At 39.3% G+C, this 25,316-nt stretch overlaps 1 long non-coding RNA gene across 1 annotated transcript; it reads left to right on the top strand.

Moving 5' to 3' along the window:
* The first annotated feature begins 715 nt into the window (after positions 1–715).
* Positions 716–22,843, top strand: LOC114227031 (uncharacterized). Its single transcript, XR_008558512.1, has 4 exons — positions 716–740; positions 1,742–1,847; positions 15,635–15,753; positions 21,455–22,843. It is a non-coding gene; the product is annotated as an uncharacterized LOC114227031 (long non-coding RNA).
* The last annotated feature ends 2,473 nt before the right edge of the window (positions 22,844–25,316 follow it).

Here is a 25,316-nt window from a genome sequence, read left to right as displayed (position 1 = left end):
GATCCATGGCAGGTGCTGCGGGTCAGAAACCCAGGCGGGTTCACTGGCTGCGCTCCTCCCGAGGCTCCCAGGGACGGTCCCTGCCCTGCTTGTGGGGTGCTCCTTATGGGACGGTTCCCTTGCGTGTCCCTGCCAAAGCCACTGCCAGCTTCCAGGGGCCCCAGGAAACCTTGGCCGTGTCCCTTCCTCCAGCCTCAAAGCCAGCGAGGGTGTCTGAGTCCCTCCCAGGGCATCTGTGACCCACCCTCCTGCCCCCTTCCCGCTTTCAAGAACACCTGGTTACTGAGGTCCAGGACCTCGGGGTGGGGCACACCGTCCGTGCGATTGGTACAGGGCCTGGGGTTTGTTGGTGCTCAACAAATGTTCTGTCACTGATTTCAAAACAAAACAAAAGAAGAACGCCTGGTTACCTTCGTCCATCTGGGTGACCTGGGACGGTTGCCAGGTTACCTCTACGACATGTCTTGCCATTGTGACCTGTCTTAGTTCTGTGACCTATTGGTCACGTGATAGCCCACAGGGCTGGGTTGGGGCCTCTGTGGGGTGACTCCCCAGCAGGCTCAGGAAAGGGCTCCCCAAGACCTTGTCATACTTAAACTCAGACTTGGCTGTTGAGACATAATGGCCACATGGAGAACTGGGGAAGCCACCACCAAAGAGACAGCAAGTGCCCTCAGGGCAGGGAGAGGCCGGCGGGCTGGGGTGAGGAGAGGGCCGGCGGGCCAACGAAGGGTCCTTGGGTGGGTTGACAATGGCTTTTAGGCAGGATAATGAATTGATTGGATTTACATTTGTTAAAGATCGCTCTGTGATTTGACATTTGAAATTAAATTTGCGAGGGTAGGATGGAAACAGGTGAAGACAGAGAGATGTGCTTCAGGTTCATGGAGTGGAAACAGCCTGGAGTAGGGAGAGATGAGCAGGGGAGATCTGAGCACACACCTCTCAGTCAGAGGCCTGTGAGTGATGGGGCAGGGCAGGGGGGACAGGGGGCCCTCCAGGAGGTGAGAGGGGAGAGAGCACAGGGCACTCTCCATGGAAGGGAATGGACAGAGGGTCAGGAAAACCCCCCTTTGAGGATGCAGGGCAAGGGGACAGGGTAACCCTTTTGAGGGTGTAGGGCAGGAAGTAAGGGGACCCTCCATGGAGGGAGCAGAGTAGGAGGACAGGAGACCCTCCATGGGGGGAATGGGCAGGGGGACCAGGAACTCCACTTTGAGGGGCCTGGGAATGGGGGACATGGTACCCTCTGTTGAGGTAGCAGGGCAGGGATAAAGGGAACCCTCCTGTGGGGTGGCAGGGATAAAGGGAAGGGGACCCTCCATGGAGGACAATGGGCAGGGCGTCAGGGAACTCTCCTTTGAGGATTGATACCCTTTCAAAAGAGACTCCATACTAGACTCATTTGGGGGATCATTTTGTAAGTTATATACATGTCTAACCATTATGCGGCACACCTAAAACTAATATTGAATGTCAACTCAAATTTAAAAAAATATTAAAAATAAAATTAGGCTGGCAGGCATGGCTCAAGTGGCTGAGCATTGACCTATGAACCAGGAGGTCACAGTTCAATTCCTGGTCAGGGCACATGCCTGGGTTATGGGCTTGATCCCCAGTGTGAGGTGTGCAGGAGGCAGCCAGTCAATGATTCTCTCTCATTGATGTTTCTATGTTTCTCTCCCTCTTACTTCCTCTCTGAAATCAATAAAAAATATATTTAAAAAAATCTCATCTGCAGAATATGCTACAAAGTATACTACCGTACTCCTCAAAAATGTCAAGGCCTTCAAAAATTAGGAAAGTCTGAGAAAATGTCACCACCAACAGGAGCCTAAGGAGACAAGGTAACTATAATGCAACTTGGATGAGATCTTTGAACAGAAAAATGGCATTGGATAAAAGCCAAGGAAATCTAAATAAAATATGGACTTTAGTTAATAATAGTATGTCAATATTGGTTTATTAATTGTGAAAAATGTATCATACTATTATGTGATTTTAATAGGGGAGAGTGTATAGTATATGAGAACTTCCTATACAATCTTCTTAACATTTTGTAAATCTAAAATTATTCTAAAATAAGTTCATTAATCAAATTTTTGTGCATATAAAGACAAAAATAGGAGTGTTGTTAAAATTATATTTTACACATCTACCTCACTATCATCTTGGATTTAGTAACAGGTTGAAAGCATAAATTTTGAATGCTTATATATTTCTCAAATTATTTTGGATAAAACATTTAAGCTACCAGTGTAATTGTAGAATTTCTATTAGTATGGAAGTGTGTGTGTGTGTTCCTAATAATATGACAAGCAAGTAGCACAATTGTTTGAACTTCTCTGACACATTCACAAAGCCACGCAGAGGATATTCATGCAGGCCAATAAATATCCATCTAAACTACACACTAAGAAAATACACTAAAATAGATTTCACAAACTAATAAGGATTTAGTACCCATTATTATAATCAACCCTCCTGATTCAATTACTACATTGTAAGTGAAGGAATGTATAATAATGTAAAAATCATTTTATTTGCTACCCATGTCTTTCCTTTCAAGTGGCTGTTAATAACTGCTATCTTTTCAGTGAGATGAAATGTTACACTCCCTTACAACTTATGTTTGCAAATTTATTTTTCCATACTCTTCTAAGATAACAGCTTTCATCCAAACATTAAGTTAAACTTTAACTCATGGAAGCATTTGTGAGATAAATCTGCATTCAACTTCATTCTTCTACTTTATTACTACATGTCATGGTGTCATAATCTCTCTATAAACTGAGATATACTGTGCAATTCAGCTATCTGTTTATTGATGAATCACATAATCATTTAACCACAATTAGAAACAGAATAAATTGTAGCTGCTTCAAATTCTGTTAGCTCATGAAGATGTACTTGAATGTCAAAATATATTTGTAGGAAAGGGGAAAATAGCATAAGTAATTTAATTGAGTTGGATTTTTATATTTCACTAATGGGTATAATCACTGCTCCACTGACAGCATAAGTCATTTTTGTGCATAGTGAGAAACCACTGGGAAATGTATTTTTCCATTACATGCCATGGTAATCAAAATTTGTCCATTCCATCCACCTTCTATGAGCTAACCCTTTTGGAAAACTATTTGTCTTCTGATCAATTTAAAAATGTGAATCATTATACTCTAAAAATTAATTTGCCTGGCACAAAACTTTATTCCCTTTAATATATCTGGTACATAATTCTACCTGATTGACCTTCTGGAAATGTATATAATAAAGTCTTTTTCCTAAATATTTTCTAGGAGACTTAAGCCTCAATTTCTTAGTTTGCAGACAATGAAACAACACAATCTGGCCTCAATCTATTTTTCTGAAATATTATAAACTGTGGGTTAGTGATTGAGAGCATAGGCTCTGGAACAGCCTGTGTGTTTTTTGTTTGTTTGTTTGTTTGTTGTTTGTTTGTGTGTGTGTTTTAATCTTTATTGTTGAAAATATTACATTGGTCTTCCTCCCCCACTCCTCCATTAACCTCTTCCAGCCCACTCCCATCTGTGAGCCTCCCAGGTCCTCACCACCCATTATCTGTGTCCACAGGTTATACATATATGCATACAATTTCATTGGTTGGTCTCTTCCCACCTTCCCTTCCCTGCCTTCCCTCTGAGGTTCAACAGTCTGTTCATGTCTCTATGACTCTGGGTCTACTTCTGATCATCAGTTTATTTGGTTCATTAGATTCCACATATGAATGAGAACATATGATACTTATCTTTCTCTGACTGGCTTATTTCGCTCAGCATAATGCTCTCTGTTGCAAATGATAAGAGTTCTTTCTTTTGTATTGCCGCTTAGTACTCCATTGTGTAGATGTACCACAGTGTTTTTATCCACTCATCGGCTAATGGGCACTTAGACTGTTTCCAAATCTTAGCTATTGTAAATTATGCTGCTCTGAACACAGGAGTGCATACATTCTTTCTGATGAGTTTTTTTCAGTTTCTTAGGATATATTCCTAGAGGTGGGATCACTGGGTCAAATGGGAGTTCCATTTTTAATTTTTTGAGGAAACTCCATACTGTTTTCCAAAGTGGTTGCACCAGTCTGCATTCCTACCAGCAGTGCATGAGGGTTCCCTTTTCTCTACAACCTCAGTAACACTTGTCATTTGTTTATTTTGATGATAGCCATTCTGACAGGTGTGAGGTGATATCTCATTGTCATTTTGATTTACATCTCTCGTATGATTAGTGACTTTGAGCATTTGTTCATATGTCTCTTGGCTTTCTGTATGCCCAGTTTGGTCCTTTGGTCTATTTAGGTCCTTTGCCAATTTTTTAATTGGATTGTTTGTCTTCCTTTTGTTACACTTTTTTTAGTTCCCTGTATGTTTTGGAGTTTAAACCCTTATGGGATGTATCATTGGCAAATATGTTCTCCTATTCAGTGGCCTCTCTTATTATTTTGTTGATGGTTTATTTTGCTGTGCAGAAGCTTTTTATTCTGATGAAGTCCCATTTGTTTATTTTCTCCATAGTTTCCATTGGAAAACATATTGCTACAAGAAATGTCTGAGATTTGGGTACCTATTGTTTCTTCTAGGTTTCAAGTCTTTCATCCATTTTGAGTTTATTCTTGTGTATGGTGTAAGTGGTCTAATTTCATTTTTTTTGCACGTACATATCCAATTTTCCCAACACCATTTATTGAAGAGATTGTCTCTAGTCCAATGCATGCTCTTGCCTCCTTTGTCAAATATTAATTTGAGCATAGGGACTTGGATTGATTTCTGGGTTCTCTGTTCTGTTCCATTAACCTTTATGCCTGTTCTTACATCAGTACGAGGCTGTTTTGATTACCCTGGCTTTGTAGTATAACTTGATAACTTGTATTGTGATTCCTGCAACTTTGTTCTTCTTTCTCAAGATTTCTGTGGCTATTCAGGGTCTTTTTTTGTTCCAGAAAATTTTTTGGAGTGTTTCTTCTAGGTCTGTGAAATATGTTGTTGGTATTTTAATAGGGATTGCATTGAATCTGTAGATTGCTTTGGGTAATATAGACATATTAATAACATTGATTCTAACAATCCATGTACGTGGTATATTCTTCCACTTGTTTATATCTTACTCTGTCCTTTTTTTTTTTTTTTTTTTCAATATCCTGTAGTTTTCAGAGTATAGGACTTTTACCTCCTTTGGTTAAGTTTATTCCTAAGTATCTTAATGTTGTTGTTTTTTTGTAGTCTAAATGGGATTGTTTTTCTTTAGTTTATCTTTCTGAGAGTTCACTATTGGTGTGTAAAAATGCTATGGATTTTTGGGTGTTAATTTTGTAACCTGCTACATTTCCAAATTCATTTATTAAATCTAGTAGTTTTTTGGTGGAGTCTTTAGGGTTTTTCTATGCACAGTACTATGTCATCTGCGAATAATGAGAGTTTTACTTCCTCCTTTCCAATTTGAATGCCTTTTATTTCTTCTTCTTGTCTGATTGCTATGGCCAGGACTTCCAATACTATTTTGAACAGGAGTGGTGAAAGTGGGCATCCCTATCATGTTCCTGTTCTTAGGGGAAATGGTTTTAAATTTTGCCCATTGAGTATAATGTTAGCTATAGGTTTGTTATATTTTGTTGAGGTATGATCCCTTATTCCCACTTTGTTTGTTTTTTTGTTAGTTTTATCAAGGAAAGGTGTTGGATTTTTATTTGAATGCTTTTTCTGCATCAATTGATATGATCATGCAATTTTTGTTTTTCATTTTGTTTATGTTATGTATTGATTTCCAAACACTGTACCAGCCTTGCATCCCTGGAATAAATTGTGCTTAGTCATGGTGTATGATCTTTTTAATATATTGCTGGATCCTATTTGCCAACATTTTGTTGAGGATTTTATCATCTGTATTCATCAAGGATATTGGATGTAATTCTCTTTCTTTGCAGTATCTTTATCTGGTTTTGGAATTAGGGTAACGCTGGCCTCATAAAACGAGCTTGGAAGTATTCCTTCCTCTTGGAAATTTTAGAGTAGTTTGAGGAGGATAGTTGTTCTTTGATTGTTTGGTAAAACTCCCCTATGAAGCCATCCAGATAAGGGTTTTTTATTTGCTGGGAGTTTTTGGTGTTTTTTTGTTTTTGTTTTGTTTGTTTTTTCATTCAAGTTCCTCAATTGTTATTTGCCTATTCAAGTTTTTTTCTATTATTCTTGATTCAGTTTTGGAAGATTGTATTTTTCTATGAATGAGTCCATTCCATCCCCATTGTCCAGCTTTTTGGCATATACTTGCTCATAGTATTTTCTTATAATCCTTTGTATTTTTTTTTTTATGTCAGTTGTTACTTCTCTGCTTTCATTTATGATTTTATTATTATTTTTTTTCTTGTTGAATCTGGCTATAGGTCATCAATCTTGTTTTATCTTTTCAGAGAATCAGCTCTTGGTTTCATTGATTTTTTTTTTTTTTTTTGTCTTTATGCAGTTTACTTCTGCTCGAATCTTTATTATTTCCTTCTACTTATCCTTGGCTTTTCTTGTTATTTATCTTTCAAATTCTTTAAATTATAAGGTTAAATAGTCCATTATTAATTTATCTTTTTTTTTTTTTTTTTTTTTTTTTTTGAGGTAGGCCTGTAATGCTATGAACTTCCTTCTCACAACATTGCTTTTGCTGTGTCCCAGAGATTTGGGGTTGTTGTATGTTCATTTTCATTTGTTTCCAGGAAGTTTTTTTTATTTATTTCTTGATCTCATTGGTAACCCATTCATTGTTTAGAAACATGCTATTTAGCCTCCATGTGTTTCAATGTTTTTGAGTGTTTTTACAGTAGTTGATTTCTAATTTTCTTCCATTATGATCTGAAAAGATGCTTGATATGATTTCAAACTTCTTGCACTTGTAGAGACTTGTTTTTTGTCCTAACATGCAGTCTACCTTTGAGAATGACCCATGTGCATTTGAGAATAATGTATGCTCTGCAACTTTGGGTTGAAATGTCTTATGTCAATTAAATTCATTTCATCATTTAGAGTCATTGTTTCCTTTTTAATTTTTTGTCTGAAATATCTATCCAGTGATGTTAATGGGGTGTTAAAGTCCCCTACTATGACTGTATTACTGTCTATCTTTCCCTTAGAATTCTCTAGAATTTTTATATATACTAGAGGCCCATTGCAGGAAGATTCCTGCAAGAATAGGGCTTCCTTGGGCCTATTCCTGCAAGAATAGGGCTTTCTGCGGCCTGAGCAAAGCAGAGAAGGGAGCGAAGCCTGCCGAGGTGGGCTTCCCTCCCACCGCCACCACCGCCGCTGCCGCACACTGTCCCTCCCGCTGCTGCCCCGCTTTCCGCTTTCCCTCGCTCTTCCTTCTACACTGTCTTCAGTCTTTGTTCCATGCTTGCGTATGCAAATTAACCACCATTTTTGTTGGGTTAATTTGCATAGTCACTCTGATTGGCTGGTGGGTGTAGCCGAGTGATGGTCAATTTGCATGTTTCTTTTTTATTAGTGTAGATATATGCCAAATATATATAAAGTGCTTCTATCTTGGGTGCATATAGGTTTACCAAGGTTATATCCTTGTGTTGGATCCATCACTTTAGTATTATGTAATGACCTTCATTGTCTCTTGTGATGGTCTTCATTTTGAAGTCTATTTTGTCAGACATGAGTATTGCCATCCAGGTTTTTCTTAATTTACATTTGCATGGAAAAATATTTTTCCATTCCTTCACTCTCATCCTGTATGAGTCTTTTGTTTTAAGGTGGATCTCTTGTAGACAACATATAATTGGGTCATGTTTTCATACCTAATAAGCTACTCTATGTCTTTTGATTGGAGCATTTAATCCTTTTAACTTTAAGGTTATTATTGACTAGAGGCCTGGTACACAAGATTTGTGTACTTGTGGGGGGTGGTCCCTCAGCCTGGCCTGTGCCCTCTCACAATCTGGGAGCCTTTGGGAGATGTCTGACTGATGGCTTAGGCCCACTCACCATGGGCAGCAGGCCTAAGCTGTTAGTTGGATAACCTTAGTGCTGCCACAGAGGCAGGAGAGGCTCCCGCCACAGCTGCTGCACTCCCCAGCAGCAATAAGCCATGAGCCTAGCTTCTGGCTGAGCAGCGCTCTGCCTGTGGGAGCGCACTGACCACCAGGGGGCAGCTCCTGCATTGAGTGTCTGACCCCTGGTGGTCAGTGCACGTCATACCTACCAGTCATTCCACCATTTGATTGATTTGCATATTACCATTTTATTATATAGAATAGGTACTTATTTATTGACATTTTAATTCTTTATGCCTATGTTTCCCTCTCTCTATATATTTCTTCTCAGTACAGCATTCCCTTTAGCATTTCTTGCAGTGCTTGTTTGGTGGTGACAATCTCCTTTAGCTTTTTTTTTTCTATTTTGGTCTAGGAAGCTCTTTATTTCACCCTCTATTTTGAATAAAGTAATCTTGGTTTCAGATCCTTGATTTTCATTACTTTGAATATGTTATGCCATTCCCTTCTGTTCTGTAGAGTTTCTGATAAAACAATCAGCTGACAGATCCTTTGAAAGTAACAAATTACTTTTCTCTTGCTGCCCTTAAGCTTTCTCTATATTTAATTTTTGTCATTTTAATTATGATGTTTCTGGGCATGGACCTATTTGGGTTCTTCTTGCTTGGCACTCTCTATGCCTCCTAAATTTGTGTAACGTTTTCCTTCACCAGGTTAGGGAGGTTTTCTATCATTATTTCTTCACACACATTGTCTGTCCCTTGCTCACTTTCTTTTTCTTCTGGAACTCTTATTATGTGAATATTATTCCATTTCATGTTATCCCACAGCTCCCTTAAGCTGTCCTCCTTTTTTTTTTTTTTCTTTTTTCTCTTTTGATTCTCTGATTGAATTATTATTTTTTTCTGCCCTGTCTGATCTGATCCTTGGCTTGCCCTAATCTTCTGTCTATTCCTTCCACTGTGTTCTTTATTAGTGCTATGTCATTCTTCATAGTTACTATATCTTTTCTCATGCTATTGAACATCTTTACCATCATTATTCTGAACTCTATGTCTAATAATTTTCTTATCTCCATATCAATTACCTCTGCTTCTTGATAATTCTCTTGCTCTTTCATTTAGGGCTTTTTTGTTTTGTTTTCTTCATATTGGCTGCCTGTTTGGGTTTGTGACTGTGTATTAGGTAGATCTGCTACACCTCCCATTCTCTAGTGCAGAACACTGCCATATGATGTTTGTGAATGGCCCTGAGTACCTTGTTTGGAGCTATTAGTAATCCACAGCTTGTGGCTACCTCTGCTGCGGCTGGGTTCCTTTAGAAAGGACCAAGATGTGCACCAAGGTCTGCTTTTCCTAGCCCCAGGCCCAAATTGGATCAGGCAAAGACTCAAAATGTCCAGAGACCCATCTCTGCCTGCAGTCTGATTGTACTCAGTCTTGAGTAGCCTTAGGCTATAAACCCCAGGGTGGGGGAGGGCATTGTGAGAGGTTTTCCAACAAGGTGGGGCAATTACTTCTGCCTGTAAGCTGATTATTCTTCTCAGTTTCTTAATGGGCCTCAGAAACTCCACAGGGTGGGGCAAGAGGGTTTCCAATAAGGTGGGGCAACTGCCTTCACTCCAGGCAAAAACCACCTGTTATAGCAAAGGTCCACTAGATAAAGATGTCCTCTACAGCATAAGGGAATGATTCAGCACAGGAAACCTGGGTGTATGCCTTTCATGCTCTTAACACCAAAGCCCTCAACCCTGGATTCTGCTCACACAGTTCTAGTCCACTCTGCCCTCCCTCTTCCAGAGCCCAATGTGAGTGGTTGCACACAAAATGTTGTGTGTTGGCCCTTTAAAAGGGTGCCTGTATTTCCAGCCATCTCTCCCTGGTGCACAGCAACCTTGCTGCTTTTCACAGCCAGTTTTTGTTTGTTTGTTTGCTTGTTTGTTTTGTGTGTGTGTGTGTGTGTGTGTGTGTGTGTGTGTGTGTGTGTGTGTGTGTGTGTGGACACCTTCCTCAGTTTTGGTGCTCTGGGCTTGTTAGCCCAGCTTGGGGTTTAGACTCCAGAGTTTTCAGTGGGAACCCCCCATATCTGAGATATCGCTCCCAAACTTCATCTGCTGTCTGTGGGTGCCCAGCTAGTCCTTGAATGCTTCTACCCTTCCTACCAGTCTTTTTTCAGTCTCCACTTTCTGTCCTTGGTCATCAGAGTTCTTTCCAGCTAGTCTTCAGTTGATTATTCAGAGTGATTTTTCTGTATTTTAGTTGTAATTCCATTTTGCTTCTGGGAGAGTATCAATGTAGCATCCACTAACTCCCCAACCATCTTGGAATTCAACTCTGTCCTTTCTAATTAAAGCTAATAAAATTCCTTTAGAAACTTTGTCAGCTTTCTGTGTATCAAATCATAATTCTCTCTATTTGACAAAAGTCAATGACCTCACTGTTTCTTTTCAAGACAGGCTTTTCTATGCCTTGGGATGAGTGTTGGGTGCTTAGGTGCATTTTATCTGGTTGAAAGTGTTGCCATAAGTAGCTACGAGTTATCAAAAGAGAAGAGAGCTAGACTGGCTGAGCCTGATTAAGTCTGGAAGGTACAGCTTCAGACACCCCAGGGGAAGGCCACGTCCCGCACATACTCCACCAAAGATGACTGAATCCCTGGAATGGATCAATTTTCCAATCTCCATGGCTGAAAATTGGCCATTAGCTGGGGTTCCAGGGACAGGTGAAATTCCTCTGCTACGCACATGCACAGTAGGAACCAAGATAAGGATCATAAGGGACAGAGTCTAGCCTGGAAAACCTGGGAAAAAATGGGATTGGATACAGGGAGGACCCAGCACAAACGATGAAGGATTGGGAAAGAGATTGGTTGTTTGAAAGAAAGCCTCTCTTTCCCAGGCCTGGGATAATATAATCAAAGCTATACCAAGGCCCCTCTTTGTAGCACACATTTGTTAGCTCATTCACCCATTTGCACATTCTCTATTGCAGCCACACAGGATCAAGCTAGGGTGGGCTCTCAGTAGGGGCCTGGGTGCAGCACTGTGCTTCTGGCAGGAACATAGCTGGGAGAACAGGCTAAGCTAGACAGTAGGGGAAAGAGGCTCAGCTGGACTAAACTTTGCCATGGACTGAACTACAAAATCCTCGGATGCCCTGCCCACACCAGGCAAATGGCACAGGATCTCTGGACCCTGGTCCTCTAGGACTTGGTGAGGACAAGTGCAAACTGATGGCAGGACTTACCTGAGACACCTGATCCTGAATGTGACACTGGGCAATCAGCGACAGTCCTTTGTTTCTACTCCAATAAGACCTACCACTACACCTCATCCTTCTATGCGTGGTCCCAAAAATGCTTTTCTCATGACTCTGTGAAAGAGCCCTATTTCCACCTGCAACAAAAAGATCTACAAAGTGTACCCATTAAGATTCAAAGAGATCTTTCTGTATAGTAGAAGGGACCAAGAGGCAAACCCTTTATCATCTTGCAGTTTCCACTAGGAAAGTACACATATTTTTCTGAAGTCTTAATAAAGGGTGGCCTGGCCCTCATGGCTCAGTGGTTGAGCATTGACCTATGATCCATAAGGTCCTGGTTTGATTCCCAGTCAGGGCACATGCCTGAGTATGGGCGTGGTCCTCAGTGGGGGGCATGCAGGAGGCAGTCAATCAATGATTCTCTCCCATCATTGATGTTCTTATCCCTCTCTCCCTTTTCTTTCCTCTCTGAAATAAATTAAAATATATTTAAAAATAAATAAATAATGAGTGGTAAGACACACTACTGAGAGCTTTGCCCTGTTACATGCTTTTACCAGTAGGTCATGGATTAGGCATTTTCTCAGAGATTTTCACCAACACAAAAAATAAATGAGGATGGAAAGGTTTATATATTTAAATCTAACAAGTCCTTCTTCTTTGTATTTTCTCCAAATTCAGCTTGAAAACTAAAAACTTACTTTATTTTTGCTCACTTCTTTTTATCCATATTTTATCATATGTAGATAAAAAAGCATTTGACTCTTTTACTACCTGAAAATGTCCTTAGCCAAATACTCAAGTCCACTAGGTTTATTTTCTGTTTACCTCATTTCCACAAACAATATTGTTACTAAACTTTATCAATTATATTAGGGGATTATATTTTCCCTGATTTTTTAAAAAAATACATTTTTATTGATTTCAGAGAGGAAAGGAGAGGGAGAGAGAGATGGAAACATCAATGATGAGAGAGAATCATTGATTGGCTGCCTCCTCCATGCCAGCCACTGGGGATCGAGCCCATAGCCCGAGCATGTGCCCTGACCTAGAGTTGAACCATAACCTCCTGGTTCATAGATTAATGCTGAACCTCTGAGCCATGCCAGTCAGGCTATTTTTCCAGATTTCAGTACCAAATTATTTTCTGTCCTTCAAGCTCTCACTAACAACTTTCACTAACAGCAAGGACAGTTTTGGGGAAAAGTGTTCAAATGAAGCAATTGGTTCATTTAATTATTCACCAATTAGTTTTTGAGAGTTTATCATCTACAAGCCCCACAAGAAGTGCAATAGGGAGTATAATATACACCTACATTAACATAACCAGAGGTAGGAAGTATGAAGTGCTGAATAAATAAAATGTACAGGAAAACTTCTAAGGTATTTCAAAGAAAAAATCTTTTGTTTTGTTTGTTTTCTGGATGAATTTAAGATGTGGCCTACAAATGTCAGGGAGCAAACATTGCAAGACCGCTGGAATTCATTTGAAAAGAGACACAGACATGTGTTTAGGAAACACTGAATCTGTTACTTTAGGTGAATCATAGGAATGGGAAGTAGGAATGGGGAATAATGCAGGAAAGAAATTCAGCCAGGGCTATGAATATCAGGTTAATGAGTTTAAGATATTTTTCTTATAGAAAATGGAATGGTATTGCTGTGATTTTTAAGTTGGCTTTATAAAGATTAGCCTGGAAGTACAATGAGGGTCTGTCATCATTTAGGGGATCTGGATTTATTTCAGAAGCAATGCGTAGTGCAATGGCAGTGGAATGACAAGAATGAAGCTGATCAGATAGAGTATAAATCAAGTTTCACTGTAATTCATTATCTCTTTTTCTCACACTATTACTATCTCTCTATCCCATTTAAATTAGTAATTCCTCATTATGTATAAACTAGAGGCCCGGTGCATGAAATTCGTGCATGGAGGGGGGTTGTCCCTCAGCCCAGCCTGTACCCTCTCCAATCTGGGACCCCTCAAGGGATGTCCGACTGTTTGAATTTGTTTACCTTCTATAATTGAAACTTTGTAGCTTGAGTGGAGGCTTAGGCCTGCAACGGCTGGCAGAAAGCTTGGCTTCCTCTGTTACCTAGGAAACCTTGCTCTCTGTGGCTGTAGCCATCTTGGTTTGGGTTAATTTGCATACTCACTCTGATTGGATGGTGGGCGTGGCTTGTGGGTGTGTCAGAGGTATGGCCAATTTGCATATTTGTCTATTATTAGATAGGATTTCCTAGAACTAATTACAAAAATCTTATGATTATCACATGTGTTTTATAAATTCAATGACCTGTGGTAAAAATGTAAATATCAGAGTTAGTTTCCAATTACTTCTTGGATCTGGAAAGCTGCTTAAAAGAATGTATCAGCCAGTCTCCAGTTACTCAGTTGTTAATGAGTTTCTGAGGAGAGCAGCACTCAGATCAAGGAATGGTGCTTTAAGTCTTCCAGAAAATACTGCTGCTTGCTCTTGACTAAAATCAAGATACAATTAATCATGCTCTTGACTTCTTCCTCAAAGCCACTGTCACTCCCAGTGACTTACATGTAAGTAATGTAAGGCCAACTCATTTTGAAGTTCAATTGCTTTTGCTATTGGATATATCCTAAGGCTAAAAGCATCATAATTTATTTTTAAATGTGTTTTATAAAAAATGGACTTTTTCAAATGGCTTCTTTAATTTCTAATTCTTTCCTACATGTAATTTTACCATGTGAAGGAAGGGGACTTTAATATATATATTCCAGAGAGAAAAGAATAGGGAGAGAGAGATAGAAACATCCTATCTAATAAAATGATAATATTCAAATTGACTGTCACTACAACACACAAGATGGCTGCCCCCATGTGGACACAAGATGGCCACCACAAGATGGCCAGCAGGGGAGGGCAGTTGTGGGTGATCAGGCCAGTAAGGGAGGGCAGTTGGGGGTAAACAGGCTGGCAAGGGAAGGCAGTTGGGGGCAACCATGCCTGCGAGGGAGGGCAGTTGGGGCAACCAAGCCTGCAGGGGAGGGCAGTTGGGGGTGATCGGGTTGGCAGGGGAGGGTAGTTAGGGGGGACCATGCCTGCAGGGGAGGGAAGTTAGGGGCAATCGGGTTGGCAGGGGAGCAATTAGGCATCGATCAGACTGGCAGGAGAATGTTTAGGGGGTGATCAGGCTGGCAGGCAGAAGCAGTTAGGGGCAATCATGCAGGCAGGCAGAGAAGCGGTTGGGAGCCAGCAGTCCTGGATTGTGAGAGGGATGTCTGACTGCCTGTTTAGGCCTGATCCCAAGGATTGGGCCTAAAGGAGCTGTCAGGCATCCCTTGAGGGGTCCCAGAATGGAGGTGGTGCAGGCTGGGCTGAGGCCCACAACCCCTCCGCCCCCACTAATTTTGTGCACTGGGCCTCTAGTCTTATATAATAAAAGCATAGTATGCAAATTGTCCCCTCCACTGGGAGTTCTTCTAAAAGTTTGACCAGTGGGCAGGGCCAGCTGGAGAATGGGAGGGAAACCCTGGTAGGCTGCCGCCAGCTGCTAGGTACCCTACCAGTGCACATATTTCATGCACTGGGCCTCTAATCAATAATAAGAATCATTGATCAGCTGCCTCCTGCATACCCCACACTGGGAATCAAGCTCACAATCTGGGCATGTGGCTTGACCAGGAATTGAACCATGACCTCCTGGTTCATAGGTCTACATTCGACCACTGAGCCACATCAGGTGGGCACAAAAAGGGACTTTTAATTTTGGTTACCATATCTAGTGATAAAGAACTCTATTTATTGGCTTTACCCTTTGTTTAAAATTAATACCAGAAAAATTGGCCATTCATCTGTATTTTTTTGTTTGTTTGTTGATCCTCACCCAAGGATATTTTTCCATTGATTTTTTAGAGAGAGTGGAAGGGAGGGGGGAAGACACACAGAGAGAAACATTGATGTAAGAGAGAGACATTGATTGGGTGCCTCCCAAACGTGCCCTGACTGGGCCAGGATGGTGTAGGAAGCGGTTATAGGGTTAAGCCTCGGACTGACCTGCTGGCAAAGTCACAAACAAGTCCCAAACTTGGAAGGGCACAGTCCTCTAAGCATAATTAAGCTTGATCCTGTAACTGATCCCTAGATCCTTCCTGGGAAGCTTGTGGGCTGTGGGAGGGGCAGCAAGTGCTGCCAAAACAAGTGAAACTTATAAGAACATTGACAATTGCCTTGTTTGTCCCTGATTATAAATAAAGCCTCAGCTTTGCAGTCTGGATCGGTTCTGTGGCCTCAGCCAGGCACAGAAAGATCCACCCAGACTCCCAGCTTCATGAATCTATTTCTGCGTCTTGTTTTCTTTATTTCTATTATTTTCTCAATCCCTGGCCGCCTCCATTTAGAACCAGTTCGTTCATCTCACAGGACGCAGAAAAGGGAGATCCCCACCATGTCTGGCCCCTGCCGCATCAGGCCCCCTCATTCTGGCGATGAACGTGGGCCATGAAAGAGGCAACAAGAGGTAAGAGGCAAGGGATTGCTCCCAAGAATTGCGCGCGCCACAGATTTAAGAAATGTAAGGTAATGGGGAGCGTATTGTATTGAACTGAATTAAAATAGCCGGGTGTAAAACATGGGTAATCCTTCTAAAAAAAGGTGACCAGACGTCCCGCTTTTGGTGAGACAGTCCTGATTTTTAACAATTTGTCCCACGTCCCGTGGCGTTTTAAAAAAGTCCCGATTTTTGGAAAGAATGCACGACAAGCTAGGGAACGGTGGGAGAACAGGGAGGGAATATACGGTTTTCAGCAGCCATGTGGCTATTTAGCCAGGATATGCGTTTTATATTATTTTTGTTAATTTTATAATGTTAAACTTTAATAATAACCAATAATTGTTGAGAACTGATTATTGAGAACTGCTTATCAAAGTTTGCATTGTTGATCAGTTGTTAGAATTCGACCACCATTGTTTGGACTTAATGAACAATGGCATTTTTTGGGATTGGCAACGATGAAAACATTTTGTAACTGTCTCTCAGACGATACACATAGTACTGTGTGCTAGTAAGCTAGTTAAACAAGTGATGTCATTACAAATCAGCTATTCAGATAATTTAGATAAGTAATTTATTTATTTCATAAATACATAAATTTTCTTGAATTTAGCAGACAGTACTCATATTATTTATATTTTATAGTGGCGGCAAAAAGTCTAGTGCCGGCCTTGAAAGTGACACGACTTACGTTACGGCAAATTCATGACCTTTTAAACACCGACAGCAATCTACTAAAAAAAATTCACTCAAATGAGAAATATGCCAAAGAATAAAATAATACTATACATAATTTTTTTTTTTATATTTGTAAATTGTACTTATGTTGAAATTTTAAAATATATATATTACAATACTATTTTTGCATTCTATGAAAATTTTTGTTGCTCCATATAGACCAAATTTTTAATCAAGAAACCCCCCCACTGGGTCAATGGTGTCCCGCTTTACCAATGTTAAAATCTGGTCACCTTATTCTAAATGCTTTAAACTATGCTCATAGTTCAAAGATGCTGTTAAGCGTAGTCAGATTCTTGATTTCTTAAGTTTTGTTGATGAAACCTGTGAAAAGGTTAGAAAGCAGTTATGTGACCAATACTCAGGAAAAAGTGCAGAGAAAATTCCTATTTTAATTGCTGATGGCCTTGATTCAGCACAGGAGAGTTTAAGAATGTCTAAGTGGGGTGCAGCCATGGCCTTACAGCCTGGAGTGGAAGGGTGCAAGTCTCTAAGAATACCATCTGCACCTCCTCTGCCTCCACGTGTAAACTACTTGTAACCAAGTCGAGAAGGATTAAAGGAATTTCTCAGCAACTGCCAATAATTCTTTATCTTAAAAAAATATTTTTCTTTCCTTAAAAAAAATAAAAATAAAAATTGAAAAAATAAAAAAATAAAAACAGTAGACCATTACTTAATCTTCCCCCTAAGAAACAAGGAGGTGGGGGAAAGGAGACACGTGGTGATCCAATATGGACGCCACTCCCCAAGAAAGCCACTTTGAGAGGCCTCATCTTTGCCATCTTTATTTATTTTCCAGCTAATGACTTAAAGCTTTTACAAATTCATAAATGCACCTTGGGTTTCTGTGCACATGTAAAGGGAAAAGGCCAGTTTAAAAACGAGTGCACATAGTTTTGAACTGAACTTGACTCTTTGCTGTGTACAAGAATAAAAATCCGAGACTGTTTTGGCCTTAAAAATGGCGAAGATGAACCAGAGAAAGAAATACAGGCTAGTTTCCCAAGGCATCTAAAGTAGCTCTCTTGAAATTTCCTGCCAGAGGCAAGTAAATAGCAGGAAGGAAATAGTCAAGTTTACATATGAATGGCTGAGAGTTTGCTTCTTGACTTCCCCAGCAGGAAAATTGTGACCGTTTTGAAAGTTAGAGGCTGGGCCAGGCCTATCGGCTGGAAATTTAAAAGAAGTAGGAAGTTTACTAAATCAAATGATAAGTTTAAATGATCTAAATGTATTGAATTGTTATAATACTGAAATGTTGATCTGAGTATGGCTAGTATGAAGTCTAGATGATAGAAGTTAATCTATTAATTGAATATGCCTTATATTTTATTTGAAATGTATCCTTAAAAATGTAAGAGAATTATTGATTTGAGAAATGCTAAGTATTTAATTTTGCTACCTAAAATTTAAAGCTCTGAAAGTTTAAGGTCTCTTTTCTTGCCATGAAGAGGTTTTAAAGTAAATGACCTTCCCCCAGAAGAACAGGTAATCCAATTCCTGCCAGCACCCATCTTTAAAGAATGTTAATTTGCATTAAAATGGCTACACCTTTTGCTAGCTGACCTTCCCAGAAAAGGTCAAGTGGCTAGGCCAAAGGATTTTCCTGAAAAGGTGGCTCCTTTAAAATCAGCTTTCCACCAGTAGTCATTTTTCAATTTTGCTTCTCAGTTTCCCCAGGGCAGAAAAAACATGGTTTAAAGTTAATTATTAGATTTTAAAATTTATTCTTAAAAATATAAAAGTGTGGTTAATCAAGGAACTGCTAATATTTGACTTGCAAGCTCTGAAAGTTTAAAGTGCAAATTGAATTGGGAGAAATTAATTAAATATCTAAAGTACAACTTGTTTTTGAGAAAATAAAATGTGTTTTCTCTTAAATAATTAGGAATTCAAAATATGTTACTTCTTGGCCTGATTTAAAAAAGAAGGATTAACTCTGTGATCCAGATTAAGTGTAATTGATATTCTTTGAGATAATTTAAGTATATAATCTTTAAATCATATATATATAAAAATATAAATATAAATATATATTTGATCTTTCCAAGTGTATTTCAAGGTTTTGAGAGTAGCTTTTAGACATTTCACGGGCCCCGAAATGTTTCAAAAGTCTGTTCTCTCTTAAAACAAATATATATTTTTAATTAAACCAATTGGTACCTGGAATCACATGGAAAGCTTTATCAAATAAAAAATAATTAATATATTTTACTTATATACATATGTTATCAAAGTTTAAATGTTATGAAAGTTTTCACCTGTAAGAAGGACAAAAACAATATATTTCTTAAAGATAGCCAAAATTTTCAACAGCAGTAGAATTTCACAAAAGACAAAAGCCTCAAGCAGCCTGCATTTTTGAATCGGCTGGAGGTGGGACATTGTTTATGCTTTTAGATCAGACCAATAAAGTATCAAACCTATAAGTTTACTGAATAAGTTTCTTTGCCTTTTTTTTAAAATTAAAGATACCTACTTAAGTTACTTTATAAATTAGCTTTTTAAAATATAATCAAGGTCTCATATAAATTAAGTTACATGAGAAGCCAATGTTTTTATAAGTAATTGAATCCAAATAATATTTAAGAACAGATTAGAAGCCACCATTTACTGCCTGACTTTATGTAGCCTCCTGCATTAAGCTAGAGGCGGGGCAACATTTGTGGCTTATGAATTCAGACGTAATTTTGCTTTATTTTTAAAATGAAGATACCTACTTTAATTACTTAAATAAATTAGCTTATTAAATTATAATCAAGGTTTTCAGCTTAATGAAAAGCCAATAATTTTATAAACAATTTTAATAAAGACCAAAAACAACTAGTGATTGTCTGAAATGTGATTTTTTACTTTCTTTTAAAGTAAAGATTGAGCAGCCGCCATGATGGCCACATGTCTTACCACTCACGTCACTTGGGGTCTGCCATCTTGAAATAACAAAGGCCAACCCCCTCCCTTTAAATAAGCCAATGTCTTTGTAAGCAATTTAAATAAGTCTTCTAAGAAAGTTACTGAAGGCTTCCCATGATCCTTCTGTATATGCAAATTAGCTAATGGGAATACTCTTAAAAAATAAATTTCTTGCTTAATAAAAAGGAAAAATTTGAAAATTTTGAAATCTCTTTCACTGGTATTACAGGATAAACTGAGGATTGTTATTAAAATATTAGTGGTCACCATAACCTTAAGATAAATAGTTTCATGTGGCAAAGATTTTTAAATGAAACTCTATAGCCTGAAAAATTATTTTGGAAGGAAATAAAGAGGTTTCCTTCAAATATCATAAGGATTGTAATTGATAACCAATGCATTAGGCCTCTGAAGGTGGAGATAAGAAAAGATTAAATGACTTTCAGAAATTATTAGGGGACATTAACTGGTTAAAACCTTGTCTATACAAAAAGAAATTGATAGCCAGTTTGAAATTGAATTGCCATGGCTTAGAGCAAAGAATATCCTTACATGATATTATTCTACAGTTTCATTATAATTTTTGATATTTTACAACAGCATATTGTACATTTATCCCAAACTTACAAACTAATTCTTTGAATATTTGGCAGCAATTTAAAAAGGACATGAAAGGATTTAACCCCTTCCACGGTGTGGAAGGCCCCCTGGGGAGGCACTTGAGCATTCTATATTGGTCCCTCTTGCCCTTTTTGCCAAGAGGGACCCTCTTCTCACAATCCAATTACCCACAGCTGTTGCCTGAGCTTTCTGTTCATGCTGAGGTTGATGCCTCACGGTGGCTGGTACCATGGATCTATCTCTCGCACAATGGCATGAGCTGGGCCCTCCCTGGAAAAGAAACCTGGGTTCCCCAAGATATGTGATCAATGCCAGGGCCCCTCCAGCAGGTGAGGGGATCCCAAGGCAGGAGCTGGTCATGGAGGTCATAGGGGCATAGGCTACCAAGGAGACAGAACTGAACCTCACATCACCCTGCTTGGCCCCGGAGGATGGCTGGTTAGTCAAAGACGGGTAAGATTCCTCAAGGGAGGAACAACCTAAGACAGGCACAGTCGCAGAGGGGCCATCAGGAAAGAATTTGGGGGTCAACAGAGGTGGGGCACAGATCCTCACCCCCCCCAACATTACAGGGGCTTGAACGCTCGCCCCTTCTGAGGGAGGTCTCCTGCCCCATGGCTGCTTCACGCTTCCCATGCCAGCTCAGATTGGGACCCAGGCAACATACAGAGACTTGGTCCAGATCAGATCTGGACCAAGATAACAGAAAGAGACTTGGCCCAGCTTGGATTGGGACCCAGGCAACAGAGAGTTGGCCAATGGCAGCTGCGCTATATCTAAATCCAGCCTAACACCAGGAATACTCAGGGCTTTCTCAAGGATACAAATAATCCTTTCCATTAATATTTACAGGGTAAACTAAGATTGTTGTTAGAGTATTAAATTTGACAGTAAAATAGTCAAATTTTCAGATTAATTTAAATTGGCTAAATGAAATAAGTGAATATTAAAGAAAATCTAATTGTACAAAAAGCTGTTCCTAAAGTATTAACCAAAATTTCTATTGGTAGTTCATTTCATGGTAAAATTACTTAACACCCAACGAATCCAAAGCACTCATATTTTTGTGCAAAAATTAAAAATAAAAGTCATCAAGATTGCATTAAAATTTTTTTTACAATAGCCTCATAATAATTAATCAAAAAAGGATAGTAGAATAATATCCTGTAAGAAATATCCTGTAAGTAAATTACATCAAGCCTTAATTGCTTTAAAATTTTACTTTAAAATTAATTTTCATTTATAATGCTGATAAGGTACCCATGAAAAATCTTATGGTGTCAAAATAAGCCAAAGGAAAATCATTTGGACAAAAATCAAAAGGATCCAAAGTCTAATTTATAGAAAAGAGTTCTTTATTAACTTTTGGTCGAGAATATGTTTATATTTCCAGAAAACTCCAACGCCCACATGGATTCCTGCAACAATGGATCCCGGAGAGGACCTGATAGGACTACTGCAGCCACAGAATAAGCAGTGGCCCACAAGAACAGAGGAGAAATAGTCCAGAAATAAAAATAGTGAAGATGCCTTGCCATGCTAGCAGTCAGCACCTGTGCATTGCTGCAGGTTGACCAGGACCAAGGGCAAGGAAGATCGGTGTGCACGCTTACAGACCATGTGTGAACACCCCTCTGCATAGAAGTCAAAATGTTTGATGTTTTCTGTTTTTACCAGGACCCTGACTTGGGGTCTTGCTTTATTTATAACACAGGGAATGGTATTAACTACCACATTAAAATAAATATTATACCTCAGGCATTAACCATTTTTACAGATAGATCCAGTTCTGGAAAGGCTAGATCTGCTGCAGCAGGGGAGCAAAGATCCTTCAAACTTTTTATATTTCATTAGAAATACAAGCTCTTATTTATGCCTTAACAGATTTTGCTACGGAGCCCATCAACCTATAGTAATAGTGCTTATGTGGTAAGTATGGCAAAAATTATTAAAACAGCTACTATAGGGCACACTAATTCAGAGGAAACTTTTCATTTAATTTTCCGCCTTTAAAATGTTATTAGAGAAGGACAATGTCCATGTTTTATTGGAAGCAATGTCCTCAGTGTGTTATCCACCTCTCTGTGCCAACTTTAGGGGGTAAATCCCCGAGGACTTAAACCTAATCAAATTGACAAAATAGATGTTACTCAATTGTAGAAAGAGCCAATCATACTCTTAAAATCATTTATTAAAACAAAAAGGGGAGACAGATGTTATGTGTCACCTCAAGAGAGACTCAGTCATGCTATTTATACTTTAAAAATTTTGAATTATAATGCAAAGGATCGTACAGCAGGTGAAAGGCATCAGGCCTCCTGTACAATAGCTTCCACAAGTAAGCTAGGTGGAAGGAAGCATAAACCAGACAAGAGTTTTATTAGATTCAGTAATAATGTGGGGAAGAGGTTGTGTTTTATATCTTTCCAGAAGGAGCAATGAAGCCAATTTGGGTGCCAGAGCATTACGTCCATCACCACAATGGACCCAGAGAAGCTCCTGTGTCCCTTCACTCAAAAGGACTGAGAGCTGCCCTGATGACAGCAAAGCGGAAGAAGAAAACTGAAAGCTAAGCTACACAGGGGACTGAGGTGCCAACATGGAGTCATCTGAAGAAAACCACTGAAGCACAGCAGATTGTGGAAAAGCAAGAAGTTGAAGCTACTTCTTCAATCATGTTTCTGGCCATGCTAGCATTGGTTAGCTACCAGTCTTCTGCAAACTCTTGCACAGCCAAGTCCAAGGACTCGAGTAAATCAGCAAAATAAACTTTCATTTAGTAGGAAAATATTACTGTAGTTTGATTTCGTTATTGTTGTGTTGCATTGGCATTGTTTTATTAATAGCCATGTCTGGATTTTGCATTGGCATTGCTTTGTTAATGTTTTAATAGTCAAAAATTTGTTTTTGATGTTTAAATTTTACTTCCATTATTAGTAGCTTAAATTTAAAAGAAAGGGTGAGATGTAGGAAGTGGTTATAGGGTTAAGTCTCAGACTGACCTGCTGGCAAAGTCACAAACAAGTCCCAAGCTTGGAAGGGCACAGTCCTCTAAGCATAATTAAGCTTGATCCTGTAACTGATCCCTAGATCTTTCCTGCGTAGCTAGTGGGCTGTGGGAGGGGCAGCAAGTGCTGCCAAAACAAGTGAAACTTATAAGAACATTGACAATTGCCTTGTTTGTTCCTGACCCTACCTAATAAAATAGTAATATGCAAATTGACCGCACCTTCGCTACGCCCAAGCCACGTCCACCAGCCAAAGCCACACCCACCAGCCAATCAGGGCGAGTATGCAAATTATCCAACAAAGATGGTGGTTAATTTGCATACGTGGAGAGAGGGAGGAGTGAAGACTGAAGACAACTTAGAAGGAAGAGGGAGGAAAAGCAGAAAGCAAGGTGGCTGCCAGAGGGAAAGCCCGGGCGGGGCGGGGCAGGGCGGAGCGGGGTGGAACGGGGCGGAGTGGGGCAGGTGGCAGTGGCGAGCGGGTGCAGGCACGGTAGCTGCAAAGGCGGCGGCCGCAACAGCCGCTTGCAGGATTTTCCTGCAAATGGGCTACTAGTTATAAATAAAGCCTCAGCTTTGCAGTCTGGATAGGTTCTGTGGCCTCAGCCAGGCACAGAAAGATCCACCCAGACTCCCAGCTTCATGAATCTATTTCTGCGTCTTGTTTTCTTTATTTCTATTATTTTCTCAATCCCTGGACACCTCCATTTAGAACCAGTTCGTTCATCTCCCTTTCCGCGCAGGACGCGGAAAAGGGAGATCCCCGCCATGTCTGGCCCCTGCCGCATCAGGCCCCCACAGGATGGGGCCTGCAATGGAGGTATGTGCCCTTTACTAGAATTGAACCTGGAAACCTTCAGTCCATGGGCTGATAATCTATCCACTGAGCCAAACTAGGACTGGCCATTCATCTGTAAGTTGATCTAAAGCTTTATTTTCAACATTCTGCCATAAAACCTGATATACTTCTAAGTGCAGCAGACTATCTCCCAAATATTTGATCTGACACTAAAATAGAAATAACAATAGACTTAATAAAAATTACACAAATAATATATTATAGCAATTAAATCATATAATACAAAAGGGATTAAACAGTTGTTTTTTTTAATGGATTGGCATGAATTAAATGATTTTAAAGAATAGGAACATTTTCTTTTGAGTATATAAGGTCCGATTTTTAAAAAAATAATTTGGCCCTAGCCTGTTTGGCTCAGTAATAGAGCATCAGCCTGCGGACTGAAGGGTCCCAGGTTTTATTCCAGTCAAGGGCATATGCCTGGGTTGTAGGCTGGATCCCCAGTAGGAGGCGTGCAGGAGGCAGCTGATCAATGATGCTCTCTCATCGTTGATGTTTCTATCTCTCTCTCCCTTGCCCTTCCTCTCTGAAATCAATTAAAAAAAATTAGAGAAAAAAAAATAATTTGGTTTTCTTTTGAAAAATAATTATGTTTAAAATATTTTATTTTTCTCTGAACTATTTAAGAATTGATGATGTTTACTAACCTGATGGGTGATATTAAAATATTTCTTTAAAAATCTTATTTTATCTCTTTTTTAAAAGTGTGCTGTATAAATAATATTCTATATTCTCTTCTTTCCCTAGACATATTATTATGTGATATGAGATTTTATGTATAACTCATTGAATATATACTTGAAATTAAAAACTATGGGGGCATACAGTACCACTATTCTGAGTAAAAAACAAAGGGATAATTATGAAAAGCAATGAAATACTGGAAATCATCCTAAATGATATTTAAGGAATGATAGAATTTGAAAAATCGAGTCTGTACTGATGCTTACTTGGCTAAGGATCTGAAGCTTGGAAATAATAAATAAAAATAGTCAAGCCAAGTCACAAAGTATATAAAACTAAATGAAACAGTATGAACACGTGTGACATTTTTTTAAAAAAGTAGACATGCACACTCTCTGTAAAACAGTGAGATTGATAAAATGTGTAAAGTTTAATTGCTCTTTGGTACTACAGGGCTAAGACCATACATGATTTTCTTTTCTCATCGCTCAGTTAAGCGATGAGAAATGAAATCCATAGATTTTATGGTTAAGAGAGCTTGAGATGAGATGCTGGTTGCCTGCACTTAATCCTGCCACTTCTTATTAGACCATCTGCTGTCACCTCAAAAAGCCAAGACTGTATAATCTCTGTAAACATATGAACCATTTCTGCATTTAATTTCAGTTGGAAAGAGGACCTCTTATGTGTATTGATTTTGTGGT

This window comes from Eptesicus fuscus, chromosome 16 (genome assembly GCF_027574615.1).
Source record: "Eptesicus fuscus isolate TK198812 chromosome 16, DD_ASM_mEF_20220401, whole genome shotgun sequence".
Taxonomy (NCBI): domain Eukaryota; kingdom Metazoa; phylum Chordata; class Mammalia; order Chiroptera; family Vespertilionidae; genus Eptesicus; species Eptesicus fuscus.
This window is presented reverse-complemented; position numbering and strand designations above follow the sequence as displayed.